Raw genomic sequence first — 10,000 nt, forward strand, 5'->3', positions numbered from 1 at the left:
GTGTTTTCTTTTTTTATAGTGACATGATTGATGGGTGATTTCATTGGTCATCATAGATGAAGAAAGTTCAGAAGCAGAGCTGTATGCCAAGATAGAGGAGGAAGAGGTGAACATTATGGAAGAAGGAAATATCTATTTAAGTGAGATTTACCTAGAAGTAAAGAACAAAAAGGATGCTTTCCTGAATGTAATTCATGATATTTATATAAAGGTAGAGAGTGAGACAGACAGTCAGAATGAGTGTCCATTTCTGAAAGGAATGAGTGACCTTGAGTACAAGATAAATAAAAGTCCCTCTGATGTCCAGATACCAGACAAGGAAGACATTTGCATTAGTGAAATTAATAGTGTCTATATTAAAACTGAAGATGATACAATCAGTGACATGTGTAATTTTTATGAAGAAACAAAAATATAGATGACAGAATAAATGATAATGACTTTGATTTAAAAGTGAAAGATAGGAATAGTCATTGCATTAACAATGTAAGTAAGGTCTTTATTAAGCTTGAGTGTTCATATTATGAAAAAAAATAATGTTTTGATGACATAGCAACTGAACGTGATATTATATATGATGATGCGAAGGAAACTATGACTAAAGATCCATTGTTATTAGTACCATATGTTATTGAGGAATATAGGAAAATTCAGTCTACTGATAGTGATCAGATGGTGCAGGCAAGAACACAGAATGCAACTGCAAACAAAGTATTACAAAAGAAAGATAAGTCATTTTGTGATATATGCAACAAAGATTTCTCAAGGAAAGATAAACTCCAGACACACATGAAGTTACACACAAAAGAGAATCTTCATACCTGTGAGGTGTGTAACAAACAGTATACACTAAAAGATTCCCTTGCAAAACATTTGATAGTACATTTTAATGAGAAACATTTTAGGTGTGAGATATGTGATAAAGAGTTCTCTAGAAAAGATACTCTGAGAAAACATATCAAATGGCATTCAAATGAGAAACCTTACAGTTATGTGGTATGCAGTAAAGACTTTGCAGTGAGAGATACTCTAGTAAAACATATGAGAATACATACAAAAAGTGAAATATGTAGTAAGGAATTCTCATATAGAGATAGTTTAGTAACACACAGAAGAGTACATACAAAGGAAAAGCCTTACAGTTGTGAGATATGTGGCAAGGAATTTTCTAGGAAATATGGCCACTTGACACACATGAGATTGCATACTAAGGAGATGCTTCATTTTTGTAATGTATATAAAAAGGGTTTCTCTGAAAGAGCTACTCTAGCCAGACATCAGTAAGTGCATACAAAGGAGAAGCCATTTCTCTGTGAAATTTGTAATAATACATTTACAGAAAAGGGTTCTTTTGTAATGCACATGAGAATACATACCAATGAGAAGCCTTTTACCTGTGAAATTTGCAATAAGAAATTCACAAGGAATGATACACTAGTTGGTCATGTAAGAGTGCATACAAAGGAGAAACCTTTTAGTTGCAAAGTATGCAATAAAGCCATCTCTGTGAAAAGTCATTTGGTGACACATACAAGAATTTATACAAAAGAGAAACCTTATAGATGTGAAATATGTAACAAAGAATTTTCTGATAAAGGTCATTTATTGAGACACAGAAGGACACACACAAAGGAAAAGTCCTTTGTTTGTGAGGTATGTGGTAAGAGATTCTCAAGAAAAGATTGTCTTAGTCCACATATGAAATTGCACTTAGAGTATAAACATTAGACTAGATATGTAAAGATATCACCTTTTTATGTAAATTATGATGGGAGATACAGAATGCTTTGAGACATATTTTACTAGCAATGGGATATATTTTACAATAAAAGAAAATTATATATAATAGTTGGATTTTTTTCTCTTTTGTTTTTAGATAGATATATTAATGTTAAGATTATTAATTGGTGCATGTATTATATTGTTCACAACCTTGGTATGCAATTTTAATATTGTTTTTGTATGTATTATAATTTGGTAAAGTAATATATTATATTGTTGTGTATTTTATACAGGTTTTTTTAATTATGCATTATAATAATCAGAGTGTGAGGTGTATAGGAGTTGAAGGCATAGATTCTGGTGTAGACTACTGATATTTATAAATCTGTTCTTTTTACCTTCATTTTATTTTCCTAAGGGGAAAACAGGTTTTTATATGTTGAGCTAAGGTGATTGATCAGATAACATTTTTATGGTGCTCTTTGATCATTATTTTTTTGATTAAAAGGAAAAGTACTAGAATAATGTGAGGCCTTCTTATTGCTTGTAAAACAATCACAGAATATATTTCTTAATTGTATTTTGCAAGTACTCATTTGGTTGCTTTTTATGTGCTAAAATTGTTTTTTTTTTAAATCCATAATTATGCAACAATAACAAAATTCAATATGTTCAACACCTTAATAAAGTGTTTGTGTATGATCCATTCAACTTAGGACCTGCTAAAGCTGTTGCTATGATTCACTTTGCTTTGTGGTCTTTTGTCTAATTGTAGTAACTATTGCATACTTCTCTCACCTTTCCCATCCCAATTGTAATGCTTCTTTACTAAATCAACTGTTGTTATTTTGTACCTCTTTAGCTGTGAAAGGAAAGCTCTAGGAAATAACCTTTATTTTTGCTTATGATTCTTCATTTATTACTGCCCTCTACTCTGTCTCCGTCCCTTTTTATAGAACAAGCTGTTAATTTTACTCTAAAGAAGAAAGCAGAAGTATGTAATAAGGAAAAAAAATAGATTTTCAGTACCCAGTTCTAATGGGAATTTATAAGTTAAAATACACTATTTCATGCAGTGTTTTCTACTATATTTCAGATTCTGCTGACTCCCGCTTAAGTTTAACAGCAAAGGCATCAAGTTGTGTATTCAAGTACAGCCAAAGATATATATAGTGTCCCCTTTTAACCCAATGAGTGCGATAAGACTACAGTACCATCCCCACTGTAATAAAAGTTTGATCTAATGTCTTTACGCATAGATGGCTCTACAAGTGCTTAGTCACCAAGCACTCAGGTATTAGTCTTAACTATCTCATCTGTTTACCCTTTTCCTTTTTTTTTTTTTTTGAAAGAATCACTTTTATTATTTTATTGTCTTTGATGTTATTAATATTTTAATATCAATTTAATAATCATAATATCAATAAGAATGATAACAATGTCACTATTAATAGTATTAGAAAGAAAAACATATTTTCCCGCCAATTCAAGGCCCAACTGAGCACACATGGAGCCATCTGTATGTAATGAAACTCACTAAAATCTAAAGGGGGCGGTACACTGACAGCACTCATTGACATTGGGTTCAACCCAATTTGAGGAGGAAGAGAAAGTTACACATGCTATTTAAGACCATTGTGATGCTGATAGCAGAAAAGACTATAAACAGAACAGAATACAAAATATTGTACTTAAAAGAGATACATGTGTGTAGTGGAGAGGAACAAGTAGAGTGAAGAAAAAAGATACAGTGTTGTAGTGTCTATGGTTCAAGACGTAGAGAGTTCACCATACATTACAATTAATGCAATGAAATGTTGCTCATAAGGCTATTGGCTCTCTACTTTCTTCTCTCTTCTTTTACTCTTTTCTATTTCCTTTTCTTCGTTTTTATATGATTAGTGAATAATGATGCATTAAAAAAAAAAAAAAAAAAAAAATATATATATATATATATATATATATATATATATATGTATATATATACATCATTAATCATATTAGTCACCCAAAATAACTTAGAAGATAAATAAACCTGTTTAGCAGTAGTTAGTTTTAAAATAAATGTTGGAAGTACAAATGTGCATGCACACATATAAGTTCATGTTTATCACCCCTCCCCATACACATACTTTTATATAGAATTTAGTGTCTGCTTGGGGAGGTTCATCATGCAAACTGGTTTAAGTGTATGTAGAATAATTATTAATTGATTCAAATAAATGTGTTAGACATCAAGGTCATATAGCACTGAAGTGGATGTAGCAAGGAAGAAAAAAAGCATGAGTAATGGTTAATGGTTAATGGTTAAAGGCAAAATAAATGTGCTAGACATCTAAGGTCATGTAGCACTATAGTTATTGTTAGTGAAGGGTGTTTGGGTTAGTGATTAGTTGTTAAAGTTGGGTTAAGGGATTGGTGAGTGAATGGGTTAGGGTCGGATGAGGTAATGTAAAGGATTAGATCAAGTGAAGGATATATATGCGTTTGAGGAAGGAAAACAGGTTGTCAAAGCAGAAAGTGTGAGATTCTGTAAGTATGTCTGATAAGTTGGGATGTCTATGTAGGGAGGATAGGTGGGAGAAAGTAGAGGTACGGGCTGCTTCAAAACGTGGGCATGACAATAGAATATGTGGGACTGAAAGAGGAACATTACATAAGGGACATAGGGGTGGATTGGATTGTGACATTAGATAGGAGTGTGTTAGACGGGTGTGGCCAATGCGTAAGCGGGCGAGGGCCGTCTCCCAACGTCTGTCCCGATGGAATGGAGCTGACCAGGAGGAGATTGACAGTTTTACAGTATGTAATTTATTAGTGTGGAGACTTGACCAAAAAGATTGCCATCGATTATACAAGAAGGTCTTAAAGTGTGGGTAATAATCCGTGGCTGGGATATGTGAGAAACGTGGTTGGTTTGATGTGGACATAGCAGCGTAGCGTGCTAGAGTATCTGCTTGTTCATTGCCGGGGATTCCAACATGGCTGGGTACCCAGCAAAATTTGATTGTTTTATGACGTGTGGACAGGTAGAACAACCAGTTCTGGATCTTACGAACAAGGGGGTTGGTCGTGTGTATTGACTTTATGAGGGTTAATGAGTTACGGGAGTCAGTAAAAATTGTATAAGAGGAAGAGGGTAGTGAGTATATGTGTTTTACGGCAAAAAGGAGAGCATACAGTTCTGTAGTAAGGACACTGGATTCAGGAGGGAGGGGGTATTTGAAAGTACGAGTTGGGAAGATTACTGCAAAACCAGCACCGGAGGTGGTTTTGGAGCCGTCAGTGTAGACGGGAATACTGGAGGAATGAGTGGAGGCATGGTCAAGGAAATGGGTGAGAAGGACAGTAGGAGGAATATTTGATTTTGGTGGGTCAGGGTAGACAGAGGAGCAAATATGGGGGCAAGGTATAAGCCATGGAGGGACTGAATGGACAGAGAACGGGAGGAGATGGGGAAAAGGGGAATGGGAGAGGAGATTATCCATGCGAGTGGAGAAAGGAGTAGGTAAACGTGGAGAAGAAGCAATGGTAGGAAGTAGGGATCGTGGGATAGTTTAGTGAGGGGAAGTTGGTGGAATCGAGCATAACATCGGAGAGAGAGGAGGGCACGGCGTCGAGAGAGAGATGGCATGCCTGATTCAGTGTACAGGCTCTCAACTGGAAGGGGCGGAAGGCACCTAGGGCTAAGCAAAGACCACAGTGGTGGATTGTATCAAGGTGAGCAAGGAGAGAAGTTGAGGCAGAGGAGTAGATATGGCATCCATAATCTAGAATATGGTCTCGCCAGGATAGTTTGGAGTCAAAAATGACGCCTAGGAATTTACCAGAGGAATGGTGTTGAAGTGGAGTGTCATATAAGAAGAGTGAAGGTAGAGGACCTACACGTGTGCGAGAGAAAAGAATGGAGAAAGATTTGGAGGTAGAAAAGCGGAAGACATGGTTTGTGGCCCAGGAGGAAACTGATGATATTGCAGATTGAAGAAATTGGTAGAGATTTGGTATGGATGTGCCAGAGGCATAGATGGTTAAATCATCAACATAGAGTGATGACCGGGCTCCTGGTGGTAGAACTGAGGCAATGTCATTTACAGCAAGAAGGAATAAGGTGGTACTAAGCACACTGCCTTGTGGGACACCTTCAATTTGAGGAAAAAAGATGATGTGGCAGAGGCAATTTTGACCTGGAAAGTGCGTTGGGAGAGGAAAGACTTTATGAAGACACCCATATTTCCACATAGAGAGGACAATTGTTGGAGAATATGGTACCTCCGTGTCGTATCATATGCTTTTTCTAGGTAAAAAAACATAGCTAGTACGGATTCGTGGCGTACAAATGCGGATGTAATATATGTCTCAAAGTGAGCAAGGGGGTCAGCTGTGCTTCGGGCACGGCGAAAACCAAACTGGGAAGGTGAGATAAGATTGTGGGATTCAAGATACCACATTAAGCGGAAGTTAACCATTCGCTCTAGTAGTTTGCATAAGCAGCTAGTTAGTGCGATGGGGCGATAGTCTTGAGGGAGGGTACCCGATTTATTGGGTTTTAGGAAAGGGAGGATAAGAGCTTCTCGCCAATGAGAAGGAAAATTTCCTGATGTCCATATGTGGTTGTAAGTTATTAATAGGAAAGATAATGAGGAAGATGGGAGTTGTCGGAGCATACGGTAGTGAATACCGTCAGGGCCCTTCATGAGTGTTGCGGCACAATTTTAGGGCAGCATTGACTTCAGAGGAAGAAAAGGGAGCATTATAGGACTCAGCAGAGGATAGGGTGAAGATAATGGGGGTACGTTCCCTGATGGTTTTAATAGAAGAGAAGTGTGGAGAAAGGTGAGAGCCACTACTGACCTAACTGAAATAGTCACCCAGTTCATTAGCGACTTCGGGAGGATCAGAGATGAGGGTATCTCGAATATAGAGGACGGGGGCTGGATGGGGGGGATGTTTGCCTGATAGTTTATGGATCCGGCGCCAAACATTTGAGATAGATGTAGAGGATGTAATTGAGGAAACATAATTTCGCCAGCTATTGGTTTTACTATTTCGGATTGTACGACGAAAACAGGCAGATGCTCTTTTAAAGGAGATAAGAGCTGATAGTTGATGAGGGGTACCTCGTTTGTAGCGGTAACTGTTCCAGGCTGCACATTTTACACGGAGTGTTTTAGTGCAATCAGAATTCCACCATGGAACACATTTGGAGGTATAGGGTCTTGAGGTTCGAGGGATAGCTGTATGGGCAGCTCTTAGGACTGCAGTTATGAAAAATTGTATCATTTCTGATACGGATGAGAGGGATGATGGAGGGGTATGAATAGTAGAGAGTGAAGTGAAAGTATGCCAGTCAGCTCTATCAAAGCACCAGCGTGGGGAGTTGGGAAGTGGTACATATGAAGTTGGAGAAAGGAGAACTGGAAAGTGGTCGCTATAGGGAAAGTGGTCTAGAACTGACCAGTGGAAATCTAAATGAACAGAAGGGGAGCATAGAGAGAGGTCAATGCATGAAAAAGACTGTGTGTGTATCAAAGTGTGTGGGGCGATCTGTATTTAGAATAATAAGATCAGCTGTGGAGAGGAAGCGCTCTAGAGCTCGGCCACGGGTGTTGGTGATAGAATCACCCCAAAGAGTGTGGCGGCAGTTAAAATCACCTACTATGAGGAAAGGTGATTGAAGTTGGGAAATTAGGTTTTCAAAAGCAACAAAGTTAATGGGGTGGGAAGGGAAGTAGACTGAAATCACTGTGATCCAGCGGCGAAGAAAGATACGAATAACTGTACAAGGGACAGTGGTTTGAAAGGGAGGTATGACATAAGGTGTTTTCTGGTTGATAAGTATAGACGAGACATAAAGGGAGTGTGGGGAAGAAACAAAATGGTAATTGGGGATTGGTATTGGAGAATGTGTAAAAAAAGTTTCTTGGAGGCATATAATGGATGGGTTATAAGAGGAGTGGATATGTCGGAGGTCAGGTCTATGAGAGCGGAAACCGCGAATGTTAAAAAGAGGAAGGATTGTTATACTTTCGTTGATTTAGTGGCAAAGATTGCAGTGCTTGTTGGAGAATTTGAAGGGGAAGGTGCTAGAGGGTGGGATAAAGAATGAGGTTGGGGAGGTGGTGTTGTATCAGGAGGGGTGTCGGGAGGTAGAGGGTCTGGGGAAGAGGGTATTTGTGACATGAGGGTTTCACGTGTGTATCCAGGAGGGAGTGGAAGGAGTTTCTGTAATGGGGTTGGTTGTAGAGTTTTGTGAGATAAAGGTTTTCTTGTGAGGGGGGGAAGATAAGTCTGGTGTCTGATAAATAAGGGCAAAGGAAGGTGGAGGGGATTGTAAGGTACGGGAAGAGGGGGTGGAACGTTTATTCTGTCTGCTGCGGGTAGTGCGGGGAGGGAGAGGGGAAGGTGTTGGGGCTGTAGTAGAGATTGGGGTGTCTGGATTTAGGATAGTAAAATAATTTGATTGGGTAGAGATTGGAGTGTCTGGGTTAAGGATGGCAAAAGAGTTTGACTGGGGAAGGTAGGAGGTAGAAGAGGGGAATTTAGATGGAGGGGGGTTGGGTTTAGGAGAGGGTGTAGGAGCTTGGGAGGTATGGGAATTGGCAGAGTGAGCGACATTACTGGAGTAGGGGGTAAGAGAAAAGCCTTGTCGACGTGCTTCCTGTCTGGCTTCATGTAGAGTGAGTCCAAGTCTGAATCTGAGAGTTGCTACCTCAGACTCAAATTTGTAGGTGGGGCAGTCTCTATAAAATACATTATGGGGGCCGCCACAGTTTGCACATCGAGTATGGCCAGGTTGGGCACATAGCGGGCATCTGGCTGTGGAACGGCAATGTTTGGCATGATGTCCTAAATGCCAACAATTTTGGCACTGACGAGGAGAAGGTTGGTATGGTCGGACAGGTAGGGATTCCCCACCTATGTAAACATTTAAGGGAAGGTCATGTCTACGGAAAGTAATTTTGGCAATGTTGATGGATTTCTTACGATTTCCTCTGGGAGTAATGGAGTAGCATTGTACATATGTTGCATCATAGTCTGTGAGACAAGCGAGTAAGTCCTCTCCACAATCTGACCATTCTTTGTCATGGATTGGGCAATCTGTTGGGGAGATCGAGACAGTTCCAGTGCAAGTATTGAGGGTTGGATGAGGTTCTGTAGGGATGGGATTACCACATAGATCAGTTAGTTTTGTTAATGCTATAGCTTCGTTTTCAGTTGTTACTGTGACGAGACGGGAGTGGTCGCGCCGGCTACGGAAAGAGACTTTGCCTACTTGTTTTTGGAGGCATTGTATGAGAGTAGGGAGCTGTGGGAGGGATCACGAAAAATCGGTCCCATTTGGCTGGGCTAAATAGAGTATTTAAGATTCTTGTAGAGGTGGGGGTAGTAGAAGTGCGGGGACGTGTGGAGGAGGGAGTAGTGTTGAGGGGGGTAGTGTTACGGGGAGGTGAGCAATGAGGTTGTAAGGTAGTAATAAGGGGAGATGAGATGGTTGATGAAGAAGGTTGTGGGAGTAAAGGTGTTGAAGTTGAGCGTGTTGGGAGAGTAGAAATGTCTCTTGGGGGTTGGTTGTTGATTAGGGTTGATACTGTACTAGTATGCATTGATGATGGGGGAGTTGTTGCAGTGTTCGGAGCCGTGGTCAAAGGAGAGCTGGGATTGGGGCTATTTGATAAAGGGGCAAGCCTCATTGCCCCTAAGATTGGGATTATGTCTTCATTATTGGCCATGATAAGCCTGGAGTATGTTGGGGAAAAAAATAGTCTACCCCTCAGGGTCCCCTTGAGGGGTAAGGGCCAGGTATGGCAGGGGAATACCGTGCCCATGGTTCCCTCAGGCCGTTCAGGACTGACATGAAGTCAGCCTTTCATCCTTTCAGCACGGCTCTCACACCTTAGGAGGTGGATAGTAGAAGGGATTGGTGAAGAAACTAAAACGAAAAGTATGAGTGGGAAAAAATACTATGCAAAATTAGTTGAGTCGATGGCTGAGTCCCAAGGTTGAGGAGTTCCCCATCATTGGGTCTCAGTCTTCGTCTCCTAAGCCCCCCCCCCCCCCCCCACGACAACAACGGGCAAAGGATTGGGGGGGTGGGATGCCTTAAACACCTGCTACTTTACCACTCTTCGGCTTGGAGATCGCTCCCCTGACTTCAGTCAGACAGGGTAGATCTGATGATGGGTGAGTCAGGCAGAGGAATCTCAACATTACTTGCATCCATGTTAACTGTTGTTGGATCAACCTGATACAAATGCTCAAAATACTCAGCCCAACGCAC

This window comes from Penaeus chinensis, chromosome 3 (assembly GCF_019202785.1).
Source record: "Penaeus chinensis breed Huanghai No. 1 chromosome 3, ASM1920278v2, whole genome shotgun sequence".
NCBI lineage: Eukaryota > Metazoa > Arthropoda > Malacostraca > Decapoda > Penaeidae > Penaeus > Penaeus chinensis.